This window comes from Pleurodeles waltl, chromosome 12 (assembly GCF_031143425.1).
Source record: "Pleurodeles waltl isolate 20211129_DDA chromosome 12, aPleWal1.hap1.20221129, whole genome shotgun sequence".
Lineage (NCBI taxonomy): Eukaryota > Metazoa > Chordata > Amphibia > Caudata > Salamandridae > Pleurodeles > Pleurodeles waltl.
In genome coordinates, this window is record NC_090451.1 from 572,549,317 (window position 1) to 572,564,098 (window position 14,782).

The window sequence follows — 14,782 nt, forward strand, 5'->3', positions numbered from 1 at the left end:
ATTGCTATAGGCCAATCTCCCTGCTTGACACATCAGCTAAACTAGCGGGGAGAATAATTTTAATTAGACTCCAAACATGGGTGGAAGAAAACGACATCTTATCCCCAGTGCAGTATGGCTTCCGCACAGGAATAGGTACAGTGGAACAGGGCCTGAATTTAAGCCTCCTAGTGGGGAAGTACACAAAGACCAGAGAGGATAACTTGTACCTGGACTTTATATGTTTAATCCTCAGCATTTGACTGTGTATTACATGAGAAGTTATGGGACGTTTTAAGTAGCATGGGGTCGAATTAACAATAGTTCAGTTTGTACGGGACATGTATACAGGATGTAGAGCAAGAGTAAGGTATGGGATGAGAGGGGAATGCACTAGGCCTTTTGGCATATACAGAGGGGTGTGCCAAGGCTGCGTTCTTGCTCCACTCTTGTTCTTGCTATACATAAACAATCTAGAACGTGAACTGATAAGCAAATGCAAAGACCTTCCCAAATAGGGATAATAACTGCAAGGAAGTCCATGGGCGTATTGGCCTAAATTTATTAAGGTGATTTAAATATTTGTATACGGATAAATTAATGATGTGCATTTTTTTTTTTTATTATTTATTCTTTTACTATTTTATTTATTTATTGTGTTCATATACATAGATGTGTTTTTATTTGATACCTTTATGACTTGTTGAAAGTCGAATAAAGTCTGTTTGAATAGACAGATTCTGAAGCGTCGCATTTTCTTGGAAAATGTCATGAAAAGTCATCAAAGGGTGCCAAAGTTATTAGAAAAACAAAAAACACTTTTTCTATACAATCTAGGTCCTAACTATAACTACCTAGGGGCAAGTGCCGCTAGGTGTATATATATAATATATTAATGGTGTTCAGTCCAGGATCAGTTAGGAGATGCACCATCACTTTAGATGGGACACCTTTGAATAAGGTGAGCTCAATAGATTACCTGCGAGTGAGGATATCAAATAACTTACATTGGGAGGACCAGCTTAGCAAAAGTGCGGGGCTTCTCTAGCACAGGGCGGGTGCTATCCTGCAATTTTACAAAAGCTCTGTATCAAAAGCCGTATCTCCGGCCATTAAAATCTATCTGGCAAAGGCGCAGGGTGCGGCTGCCCATGGTGCCGAGATGTGGGGGTTCTACAACAGTAAAGGACTGTCTGTGGCCAAAAATAATTTTGCCAGGGCCTACTTGCATGCCCTCATAGCACACCCCTGATCCCGGCGTTTCTGGATCTTGGGTTTAATCGTATTGCTGATCTGATAGCTCTAAGACCCCTACTCTTTTGGGTAAGGATTTGGACTACCCCTGAGCTTGTTATATATAGGGACTCCCTTCATGATTTACTACAAAGACCGAATGTAGTTTCTTTTCCTTGGTTTAGACATGTGTCAAAACGGTTTCGTACCTAAGGGTTGGAAAGCTACTGCGAGAACCCATAATCATAAATTGATTCTGAAAGCAGCTTACTGGTCCTATGTAAGAAATAATCTTCTTTGTTGTACATCATATGGTCGGCTGACTAATCAATTCCTTGACTTCAAGTGGTATCCCCAGCATAAACTTTATTTAGACCTCATATCTGACCTACTGGGAAAGAGTTTGTATGCTCGTTTTCGTTTCAGGTGTTTACCATTGCTGTCCTTAACAGGCAGCTGGGGATCGTTTCCAACATCTGATTTCTGCCCTGCCTGTTGTGACAGTACTGAATCTGTTGAACAGTTTATGTTTTTTTGCCCGGCATATTCTATTCCCAGGTCAAAGTGGATTTGTACAACTTGCCGAAATTTGGGTCTAAGTCAATGTCGTACTGCCCTAAGGATCTTGAAAAGGGATACTTCAACCCTTTTAATCTCTGTGGTTAGCAAGTTCCTTGTGGCTGCCTGGCATATACGAACTCGTTATTTTAAAAGATCTAAAAATGCTTTGCAAATAAATATGTTATAGATATGAAGTGGGGGGTTTTATATTTTATTGGAATATTTACTTTTTTTTTAACTTTGTCCATGTTTTTACCTTTTTATGAGTTTAAATTGTTTTATGATTGCTTTGATGGTTATGTTGACCGAATAAAGCTTGTTTTGCTACATATATATATATGGGGGGGAGGCCCATTGACCAAGCTCCTGATAGGACCCTAGGACCCCATCCCCTGGGGCCGGGTATATTATTGAAGGGAAGTGGGGGAAGTGTGGAAGATCCACAAATACGTTGTAATTTTTTTTTTAATGTGGAAGCGCCTACACATTAAAACAAATACCTCTGGGCTGGGCCAGGACCTGGGGAACTCTTTCCTTGGATCTGATATCTTATTAAAAGGGGAGGGGGCATGCATCTCCCTCTCGTCTCATTTTTAGCCTTGGAACTCCACCCCACAGGGCCAAATATATTGTTTAGGAGAAGGGGTGCATGGCCCTCCCTCCCCGAACATAAGGAGGCCCAAGGACCCCATCTCCATAGTTGTGTTCAAACTGAAAGGGGTGATGTCATAGAACATGTCATGAGTGATGTATAATGTGAGGTCAGAAGCAGTGCATGGCGGGGGCACAAGTTATAGCTAGCTCTGCTAACTATAACTGGTAAGTTTCTTTTGTTTAGTTTCAAAACATTAATGCCACTGAGATGTTCATCTAACTATAAAGCCACCTAAACCTTTGATTTTTTACAGGGAATTTCTAAGGTTTTTTTAAAACAAGAACATCTTTTTTTCACAAATAACTATAACATTACTTTAACCTTTGGTATATTTGGTGAATATATGTAGATGAAAGGGTAACCTATTCTGCGCTTGGTGTTCAATTTGTATGCAATTGTTCAAGCTTTATAAGGGCCTGGGAAACCCATTCCTAAAATTAAAGAGGAGGGGGGCCCCTCCCCAAGGGTTTCCATCCCCGGGGACCCCATCCCCCAGGGTCCACATTTCTTAAAGGTGGATGCCTTGGTGCCCACCCAGTGCAAAAAGAACAAGTGATAGACCGAATGCTGAACAATGTTAAACATTCACCCCCAGTACAGAGATCTGGGCCTAAATACATCATTTGTTTACTGCCCTTGCCATTCCAGTTTGGACTCAGCCAAATACAAATCAGTCTTGACCCACCATATACTTTTTGGGGGCTGCGGGAGAGCCCCAAGGCCCACAAATCCCCAGCCAGCTGCCACATGCAGTGGGAGCCAACATAGCTCCCAATCGAAGGAAGCAGGTACTAATGCTGCTCCCTCAGGGTGTGAGCAATATTTTGATCTGATTCCCTGCTTGCTCAATTGAGGGCAGGGAAACAGATTAAAAGTCTGATCCTAGCTGTCAGGAGTATTTTTAAAGCTGCTGCCAACTTGGAGCAGACTTTGGTGGTCATTACAACATTGGCGGTAAAAGCCGCTTACCGCCGTGCAGAACACCGCCAACACACCGCCGCGGCTGCGGAATTCCGCCACAGCTATTATGACCCACATCTCGAAATCCGACAAAATTCAGACACCTACACAAGTCCGCCACTCCAAAGGTCAGTGATAAACTGTCGAAAACAAAACCTTCACCGTCACGCCAACAGAAATATGCCCACGCTATCACGACCCACGAATCCACGCGGCGGTCTTTCAACTGCGGTATTCCATCGGCGGTACACACTGTGCTCAAAATACACACACATATACAAAACAGAGCCACATTGGACAATTTGAAAAAAACACACCTGATACACATACACACACCACACCCACACACCCAATACAATATAAAACACCCACCCACATCACCCACAAACACCTACTACCAAAAATTCAGAAAGAAGGCCAGAGAGAGACACCACCATCCGCAAACTAGCAGCCACAGGCACTCAACACCATCACCCACACAACTTCCACGCACAAAACACCACACACCACTACATATCACAACACTTATCACCACACACACCACCCCACACATCACCCACACCACCCAATGGCACGGCAAAGACACCCCAGGTTCTCGGAGGAGGAGCTCAGGGTCATGGTGGAGGAAATCGTCCGGGTAGAGCCACAGCTATTTGGATCCCAGGTGCAACACACCTCCATAGCTATGAAGATGGAGCTATGGTGAAGAATAGTCGACAGGGTCAATGCAGTGGGACAGCACCCAAGAAATCGGGACGACATCAGGAAGAGGTGGAACGACCTACGGGGAAAGGTGCGTTCCGTGGTCTCAAGACACCACATCGCGGTACAGCGGACTGGCGGCGGACCCCCACCTCCTCACCCACAACTAACAACATGGGAGGAGCAGGTCTTGGCAATTCTGCATCCTGAGGTCCTCGCAGGAGTCAGTGGAGGAATGGACTCTGGTAAGTCAAACCTTTAACTATCATATCCCCCACCCTACCTGCATGCTATCACAGACCCCCACCCTCGCCCCCTCCCCTATCACTCCAACTCCTCACAAATGTACTAATAACACAAACCACACATCCCAACACCAAGCCCTGCATGACACAACAAAGCATGGACACCCATCATTAAAGCATGCCCACTGCACATACCCATAACACCACCCTCAACCATCATCACACAAGCCCCCACACAGGAATGCTAGCACTGGAGTACACGGTCACCCACCCATTGCACACCATGACACACACAGATGCAATAATCATGCTTTTACACCCCTGCAGGACCACTACCCAACGTCACCAGAAAGGAGGGTCCAGACATCTCCACCCCACCCACAGAAGAGGCCCACAGTGATGACAGCAGCTCTGTCCAACTGGATCTAGATGACCGGCCCGGACCATCTGGGACCTCGGGACAGTTGGTTCCCCTCACACAGGCACAGCCCACCACAGACCTTCCACCCTCTGGTAACACCAGCACAGCACCCAGCCAGCAGGCCCATACCTCCGTCCCCAGGACACGTCAATCAGCTGTGTGTCCACCACTACAGGGAACCCAGGATAACCCACCACCCCAACAACAGGGACCTGGGGGCAGTGGCAGTGGGCACACAGTCCAGGGGACGGAGGCACAGGAACACAGGGGAACTGGGAGGGCTGCCGTGCGACAGGGGGCGGACAGGCCAAGGGAACCCACTCTCCACGAGGCCCTCTCCTCCATCATGGGAGCATACCACCACTCCCAGGAGACGATGGCATCGGTACTGGCCAAGTTTCAGGAGACCCAGTGCTTGCAGGAGGAACAGTATTTGGGGTTCAGGGAGGAACTCAGAACCATCAGCTCCGCCCTGGGCACCATCGTAGGGGTGCTGAAGGAAATACTTAACACCAGGAGGGACACTGTGGCACTACAAGGGGCCCCTGACACTAGCATGGACGATGAACTACCCACCACCTCCGCTGGCGCTAGTGGACAGGAGGCACTGCCACAGGACCACCACACCAGCACCCCACCTGCAGACGGAGAACCACCCCGCAAGCAGTCCCTGAGATCCAGGAAAAAGAAAGAGCACGATGCCCAGACCCCCGCCAAGAAATGAGACCACCCTGATTGTCAAACCACTGTCCCACATTGTAACCCTGTCTTTATTGGAACTGCCCCAGCTCCACTTCCCATGCCCATGTGGGCAATGCACCTGTGAGACTAATAGACTGGACTCTGCCATGGACATTCCTCAAACCATCCCCCTCACCATTTTACTACCCCCTCCAATTTTGAGCACTTCAATAAACACCCTTGAAGCACAAAACAATTTGGAGTCAGCCTGTGATTTTGAAATTGTGTATTAGCAATGACAGTGACAAAATGCTTTTTCAAATGTAATGTCAACATACCTATGTCACACATCTCAAGTCCATGAGGAATCTAAGCAGATGACACACGTTGGAAACCACACCTGTGAAACTGTAAGGGAAAATGACAACTCAGTGACCATACACTGGTTGAAATCGACAGACAGGATAGAGGTAGAAGTGTAAAAGTACTTGTAGTAGGCAGGAATGTTTTCTCACCTGTGTGTCACTGGAAATATTGCTGGATGACTGAGTCCCTGTTGTCAATGTCTTCTTCCTCTGCTTCCTCCTCATCACTGTCCACAGGCTCCACAGCTGCCACAACACCGCCATCTGGACCATCCTCCTGCAGAAAGGGCACCTGTCGTCGCAAAGCCAGGTTGTGAAGCATACAGCAGGCCACGATGATCTGGCACACCTTCTTTGGTGAGTAGAATAGGGATCCACCTGTCATATGGAGGCACCTGAACCTGGCCTTCAGGAGGCCGAAGGTGCGTTCGATCACCCTCCTAGTCCGCTCATGGGCCTCATTGTAGCGTTCCTCTGCCCTGGTCCTGGGATTCCTCACTTCGGTCAGTAGCCATGACAGGTTGGGGTAACCAGAGTCCCCCAATAGCAACACCCGGTACCTCTGGAGTTGACCCATCACATAAGGGATGCTGCTATTCCGCAGGATGTAGGCGTCATGCACTGAGCCAGGGAACATAGCATTTACCTGGAAGATGTACTGGTCTGCCAAACATACCATCTGTACATTCATCGAATGATAACTCTTCCGGTTCCTGTACACCTGTTCACTCCTGTGGGGGGGGACCAAAGCTACATGGGTCCCATCAATGGCACCTATGATGTTGGGGATATGTCCAAGGGCATAGAAGTCACCTTTCACTGTAGGCAAGTCCTCCACTTGAGGGAAAACGATATAGCTCTGCATGTGTTTCAGAAGGGCAGACAACACTCTGGACAACACGTTGGAAAACATAGGCTGGGACATCCCTGATGCCATGGCCACTGTTGTTTGAAATTACCCACTTGCAAGGAAATGGAGCACTGATAGCACCTGCACTTGAGGGGGGATTTCTGTGGGATGGCGGATTGCTGACATCAGGTCTGGCTCCAACTGGGTACACAGTTCCTGGATTGTGGCACGGTCAAACCTGTAGGTGATGATCAAACTACTTTCCTCTATTGTCGACAGGTCCACCAGCGGTCGGTACACCGGAGGATGCCGCCATTTCCTCACATGTCCCAGCGGACGGTGCCTATCAAGGACAACAGCGACCACAGAGTCAAACAACTCAGAGGTATGTACCCACAGTCTACCCAGAACACCATTCATACACAAAATGTGGCCTGTATTTGTGTTTTGAGACAAGGCCTAGGTATGTGTGACGCAGTTGGTAATTAGGCCATGTGGGCCCCTGAAATGGCGGCTGCCTGACCTCTAAAGCGGGACAATGGGATGTGAGGTAACTGCGCTGGCGTTGTACACCGTTGCGGTAGGCGGTCGAAGACCGCGGCACAATGCTGCATTGGTTAACATTGGACCCTATGGGACCCAGGAGCCAATGACGATGTACATCGGCGGTGATGGTACGCACCGCCGCGGACGTGACCGCCATTTTCTAGCAGTTTAATTACTCGATACCTGATCTTTGACAGGAGAGTACCTACACTGCAAGTGCTGCTGTGACCTCGGTCTGGAAGAGACAATGGCTCGTGTGTCTGGGGAAAGGGCCCCTGCCTTCACTGCAGAGGAGTTGGAGAAGCTCGTCGACGGGGTCCTCCCCCAGTACACGCTACTCTACGGCCCTCTAGACCAACAGGTAAATACACAGGGATCATGTTGTATGGGCTATGCCTGTGTGGAGAGGGCTTGTTGTAAGAAGGAAGGGGGCACAGTTCTGCGTGCATGAAGGACTGTGAATGCATGTGCCACATGGCAAGGGTAGGGATGTGGGCCACTCACTTTGACGGTGAGGTTGGTAATGACTTCTCTTCTTCCCCTGTACATGTCATGTAGGTCAGCGCCCACCAGAGGAAGGATATTTGGCGTGCCATCGCCAAGGACGTCCTGACCCTGGGGGTCCACCACAGACGGAGCACCCACTGCCGTAAAAGATGGGAGGACATTCGCTGCTGGAGCAAGAAGACGGTGGAGGCTCAGCAGGGGATGGCCTCCCAACGTGGGAGGGGTGCCCGTTGAACCATGACCCCCCTGATGTTCCGGATCCTGGCGGTGGCCTACCCTGAGTTGGATGGGCGCTTGAGGGCATCACAGCAGACACCAGGTGGTGAGTACACTATCATTCAGCTGACTTTGCGCGCAGTGAAGGTGTCTGGGTGTGGGAGTAGGGCTGTGGGTTTTCCCTAGGCCAGGGCGAGTTCCTTAGGCTAGGCCCCTCCGTAAGGCAGGCCATGTGGCACCCCACCCCACCTCTGTAGAGTGCCAAGTACAGGTATTCATGTCCCTGTGTCATCTATGTGTGCAGATGTCGTCCATAGCCTTGTAGGCCATTTCCCAGGAATTGCATCTGTGGAGCCCAACAGCGCGACGTAGTGCAGGGGGCTGCTGTGTCTGTATTGTCTGCCAACGGTAGCGGTAAGCCATGCACTCAACCTGTCTTTCTTCTGTCATCCCCCCCTTTTTGTGGTCTCCCTGTTCTTGTGTGCATTAGCATCATCAGGCGGAGGTACAGTGGCACCGGAGCACGAAGGAGCTGCATCCCACATGGCCATGGAGGGCCACACTACAGACTCAGAATACACCAGTGGGACGGAGGGAGAGGGGGGCACCACAGCGGTCACAGGATCTGCAACCAGCGACAAGGAGTCGTCCTCCGATGGGAGCTCCCTTGTGGTGGCGGAAACATCTGTGCCCCCCACTTCTACAGGTACAGCTGCCACCCCCCTTACCTGCAACGCCCTCCCAGCAGCCCCTCAGCCTTCGCCCAGTGCCCGCTCACCCAGGAGGCTGGGCATCACCTTCGCCCCAGGCACCTCAGCCCCTGCCCCTGTCACCTCTGCTGCCCTCAGTGAGGAGGCCATTGACCTCCTCAGGTCACTCACCGTTGGGCAGTCTACCATTTTGAATGCAATCCAGGGAGTAGAAAGGGAGTTGCAACACACAAATGCATTCCTGGAGGGCATTCATTCTGGTCAGGCTGCCCTTCATCGAACCCTTCAAACTCTGGCCTCAGCACTGATGGCAGCCATTGTCCCTGTGTCTAGCCTCCCCCCTCCAACTTCCTCCACCCAGACCCAATCCCCTGTACCTCTGCCTATCCCAAGCATAACATCAGACCAGCCTGCACACACTTCACCACACAAGGGAAGCTCTGGCAAACATAAGCACCACACATCCCACAGGCACTCACGCAAGCATCACACACATACAGATACACCAACATCCACTGCCTCCACTATGTCCCCCTCCTCCTCGTCTCCCTCCTCCCTCCCAGTCTTGTTTACACTCACACCTGCATGCACTACCACTACAGCCACTACGTCCCGCACCAGCACACCCACCACCACACCCCGCTCATGTGCACTCACCACCCCACTACCATTTCCACGTCCCCTGTGTCCTCTCCCATTGTGTCTGTGATGCCCCCTCCGAAGATACACAAAGGCAGGCACACACCCACCCAACTGCCATCCACCTCACGACAGCCTCCAGCCCATGCACCTGCACCCAAATCCACTAAAGTTACACCTCCTACAACAACCACCTCTTCTTCCACTCCCAAACCCCCTCCAGCTACCCGTCCCAGTGTCTCCAAAAAGCTTTTCCTGTCCACCCTTAACCTATTTCCCCCCCCCCCCGTCCAACTCATAGGTCCCGTACTAGCACCTCAGCCAAAAAATCTCCCGGACCAGTGGTGCCTATTGTTACAGGTTTGTGGAGTGCACAGGCCACCAGGCCAGCCAGTGTATCATGGAGCCACAGCACAGCCAGTCCCCCCGTGTGAAGCACCAGAAGTTGGACAGTGCCCGGCGGGAGAGGGGGAAGACTCCAGCCAGCAAAGCCACTCCCAGAGCGGTATCAACTCTGGTACAGACAAAATTTCGCCGTACTAGAGTCTTTTTACAGTACTATTGAGTTTGGAGTTCTAAGCAATGAGCTTTCTAATTATACACAACCCTTTCGTTTTCTGTTTATCTATCCCTTAAGAGGCGCATCATTTTTCTTTGTTTCTTTTTAGTGCTATCGACTGAGCAATTGTGAACTCAGTTAGATCCATTCCAAGATGGCGGCCGCCATATTTAGACACCACCATCTCTCTTTGTTTTTAGTCCCCTTTCAGTGTCTATTCACGTAGACAGTCCCGGTCCACTCTCCGGGCTAATTGCCCGACTCCCCCCCTTTTTTAAACCCTTTGGGACACCGTACCTCTGTTTTCGAGGACGTGCCCCAGGGTAGGTGCACAGCGGATCGGAGACAACTTACAAGTAGGTCACGCTGACTTGCCGTGTGCAGCAATTCACTGCGCCATTATGTGTGACTAATGGTTTTATTGATTGTGCAGTGAATACGATCTAGGTAGACGTGCCGAATTAAGCGCTGCTTTTTGCTCATACATGTGCGACCACGCACAGCTGATAAGCGCACATTTGAAGGATCGCATTAACACGTACCTCTTCTTTTGCTTGATTGCTTGCCAGACAAAAACAGAATTAACTGTAGATGGGCATTCTGTCGACGGCTTCTTCGACTTGTTTAGTACTATACTAATTGAGCACTTGTTTGTTAGGGGTTTCAGCTCTGAATGTAAAGATGTACTGAACCCTGACTGAGATTTGAACTTCTAACATAGGGATGAATGTACAGATAATTAGATGGAGTGACTGGAGATATATATGTTACACTACATTTATGATTATTATTTTTGGTTTGACTATACACTTTATTACCTATTCTTATTTTCGATGTAGTGTTTTCTTCTCTGGTCTGAGGTTTATGCGTCCTCATGATGCCTTATCTCTACATGGGATGGTAAGCCTTTCTACGTCATGTTGAGTGTGCCTGACTACTATCCCAGAGTCATGATACCTACCATGTTGATGCTGATTTATATGTTCACCTGCAGATACCAATGTATATTTTGCTTTTTTATGTCTGTCTGTGTTCCTTTACAGGGCGACCTAATAGGTGACTGATTGTGACAAATAAGTCCATATAATGTAAGTGACCCTCTAGCACTTATTTTTGTGTTTTTTTAGGAGAAGTTACACTTTATGGTCCTGAAGAAGCGCCGTTGGATCTATTTTAGACCGTCCAGGCGCGAAACATGTCGACCTTTCAGTGCTAGGATTGAGTATTTCTCCTCCTTTCCCTTTTTTTTAGGAGTATAGGGTACATTATCCCCCTTCGAACTCCTTCATCTATTTTTAATCTTGGCCTGACCCTTATATAAAGCAACGAATTAAAGACATTTGGTGTTCAGAGCCAATTTTAATACACCTCTCACTCTCCTTTTCCGTCTTGCGTTATCACACCTTACTGATTCCATCAGATCAGTAATACCATCTTCGGTCAAAGAGCCACCACCATTTCTGTGGTGGCCCGTCGGACATTGCAGTGCCGGTCTGACGAGGAGTTAGCCCGATGATGATGCCTAGTGTCGGAATTGATGCTTGAGGGTACTCCTAAGATATGACCCGCTCGTGACAGCTCGTTTAGACAGACACTTTTGGAACAGTGTACCCTTTGTTATATAGGTCACTGCCCAGGAGGCCAGCCTCATCGTCACTGCCCAGGAGGCCACCGCCAGAGTCATTGCCCAGGAGGCCAGCCTCATCGTCACTGCCCAGGAGGCCACCGCCAGAGTCACTGCCCAGGAGGCCAGCCCCATCGTCACTGCCCAGGAGGCCACCGCCAGAGTCACTGCCCAGGAGGCCAGCCTCATTGTCACTGCCCAGGAGGCCACCGCCAGAGTCACTGCTCAGGAGGCCAGCCCCATCGTCACTGCCCAGGAGGCCTCCGCCAGCCCCATCGTCACTGCCCAGGAGGCCACTGCCAGAGTCACTGCCCAGGAGGCCAGCCCCATCCTCAGTGCCCAGGAGGCCACCGTCAGCCTCATCGTCACTGCCCAGGAGGCCACCGCCAGAGTCACTGCCCAGGAGGCCACCACCAGCCACAGTCCAGCTGGCCAGGAGGGCCCCGCAAGCCACAGCCCAGCTGACCCATGAAGGACCGCCAGCCACAGCCCTGCTGGGCAATAAAGGACCGCCTTGGCAAGGACCGCTGAACAGGGCAAAGACCGCCATGGAAAGCACCGCTGAACAGGTCTGACACTGGCAACTCAAGCACCGCTGAACAGGGCAAGCACCGCTGAACAGGGCAAGGACCGCCATGGAAAGCACTGCTGAACAGGTCTGACACTGGCAACTCAATCACCGCTGCACAGGGCAAGGACCGCCAACTCAAGCACCGCTGAACAGGGCAAGGACCGCCATGGAAAGCACCGCTGAACAGGTCTGACACTGGCAACTCAAGCACCGCTGAACAGGGCAAGGACCGCCATGGAAAGCACTGCTGAACAGGTCTGACACTGGCAACTCAAGCACCGATGAACAGGGCAAGGACGGCCAACTCAAGCACCGCTGAACAGGGCAAGCACCGCCAACTCAAGCACCGCTAGCCCATGAGCGGCAGGGCAGTGACGCAACAGGGACCGTCACAGGGTGAGTGATGCACTCTGGGCACCAGTCCCCCTCCAGAACCAGTGGAGAACAGCATCCACTCCGTCTGTACTGCACAGGGTGAAGCACTATGGGCACCAGTCCCCCTCCAGAACCAGTGGAGAACAGTATCCACTCCGTCTGTCCTTCACAGGATGAAACACTCTGGGCACCAGTCCCCCTCCAGAACCAGTGGAGACTTGCATCCACTCTGTCTGTCCTGCACAGGATGAAGCACTCTGAGCACCAGTCCCCCTCCAGAACCAGTGGAGAACAGCATCCACTTGAGAGACTGTGTCTTAGCACTCCCCAGGATGGTACAGTGGGCAAGCCACCCACTGTAGAGACTTGAGAGACTGTGGCTTTGCACTCCCCAGGATTGAACACTGGGCAAGCAACCCACTGTAGAGGCTTGAGAGACTGTGGCTTTGCACTCCCCAGGATTGAACACTGGGCAAGCCACCCACTGTAGAGACTTGAGAGAATGTGGCTTTGCACTAACCAGGATGGAACAGTGGGCAACCCACCCACTGTAGGGACTTGAGAGACTGTGGCTTTGTACTCCCCAGGATTGAACAGTGGGCAAGCCACCCACTGTAGAGACTTAATAGACTGTGGCTTTGCACTCCCCAGGATGGAACAGTGGGCAAGCCACCCACTGTAGAGACTTGAGAGACTGTGGCTTTGCACTCCCCAGGATGGAACAGTGGGCAACCCACCCACTGTTGAGACTTGGCAGACTGTGGCTTTGCACTCCCCAGGATACATCAACGGGCATGGACCCCCTCGTGGATCTGGCGTGGTGCACTCATCCGGCTGAGGTGCCCCCCCTTCCCTTCCCCCTGAGGTGCCTGTTGTATTTCGATCTGATGCCCCTGTAGTGTTCTCTCCATTTGGATCGGGTATCTTGTGTGGGCCTCTCCCATGCATTTTGGGCCCAGTGGTCCATGGGCTATGAATGGTGCAATACCTGCACTACTAATCGTGGTGTATATTTTGTTTATTGTGTACACATATATGTATATATTTGCTTACTGTATTTTGATATATGACAAAGGTTCCACTCATTTCCTTTTGTCTTTGCATTCTTCCAGGGGGTTGGGGGGTGTAACTGTAATGTATAGATATGTATTGGTGTGTGTGTTGTAGTGGGTGAGGGTCGGGGTGGGGGTTGGGGTGTTGAGTGTGTGTGTCCCTGTATTTTTGCCTCCCCCCTCCCCTATGTCGTAGGTGCAGTACTCACTGTGGTCTTCGCCGCCGGCGTTGATGATCCTCGTAGACTAGCGCTGGCAGGATATGGAGTTCCGGCTCCATGGTGCCCTCCTTCCTCGTGGAGTGTGTAGAGGTGAGCGTTTTCCCTTTGAAATGGCTGTTTCTGCCGTGTTTTTATCCGCAGTGAATCCGCCCTGGAAAAGGTGGCGGATTGGTAGGTTGTGATACTGTGGGCGGTACATTGTCTTCCGCCTGTCTGTTTGTTTATACCGCTGTGGCAGTCGGAGTGTTAAAGTGGCTGTCTTTGTTGGCGGTTTCCGCCACGGTCATAATTGCAATTTTTTTACCGCCTGCCTGTTGGCGGTCTTACCGCCGCTTTAACACCGTCCGCCAGGGTTGTAATGACCACCTTTCTGTTTGTTCACGCTTGGCAGGGGATTAAAAAATGCTCCCTCCAAATGGAAGCAAACCACTATGCCTTGGGGGTGGGATCACCAGCGCTTAGCTAGTGAACCAGCCCTGGGGAATAGGAGCCCTAAGGCCAATAATGGCTCATCGCTGGGGGGTGCATGGCCCCTTGTTTTTGAAAGAGCTTAAGGCCCTCATTACAACATTGGCAGTAAATCCTGCTTACCGCTGTGCAGAAGACCGCCAACACACCGCTGTGGTGGCGGAATACCGCTACAGCTATTACGACCCACAGCCCGGAATCCGTCAAAATCCAGACACCCACATAAGTCTGCCACACCAAAGGTCAGTGATAAACTGGCGATAACAACACCTCCACCGTCACGCCAACAGGAATAAGCCCACACTATCACGACCCACGAATCCACGTGGCGGTCTTTCAACCACGGTAAACCATTGGCGGTACACACAGCTGCGCTCAAAATACACACACATTTACAAAACACAACCACATTGGACAATTCGAAATACACACACCTGATACACATACACACACCACTCCCACACACCCAATCCAATATAAAACACACACCCACATCACCCACAAACCCTTATGACCAAAATTGAGAAAGAAGCCCAGAGAGAGACACTACCAGAGACAACACTAGCATCCACAGGCACACAACACCATCACTCACACAACATCCACGCACCTCAGACAACACACACAAACACATCCCCTCAC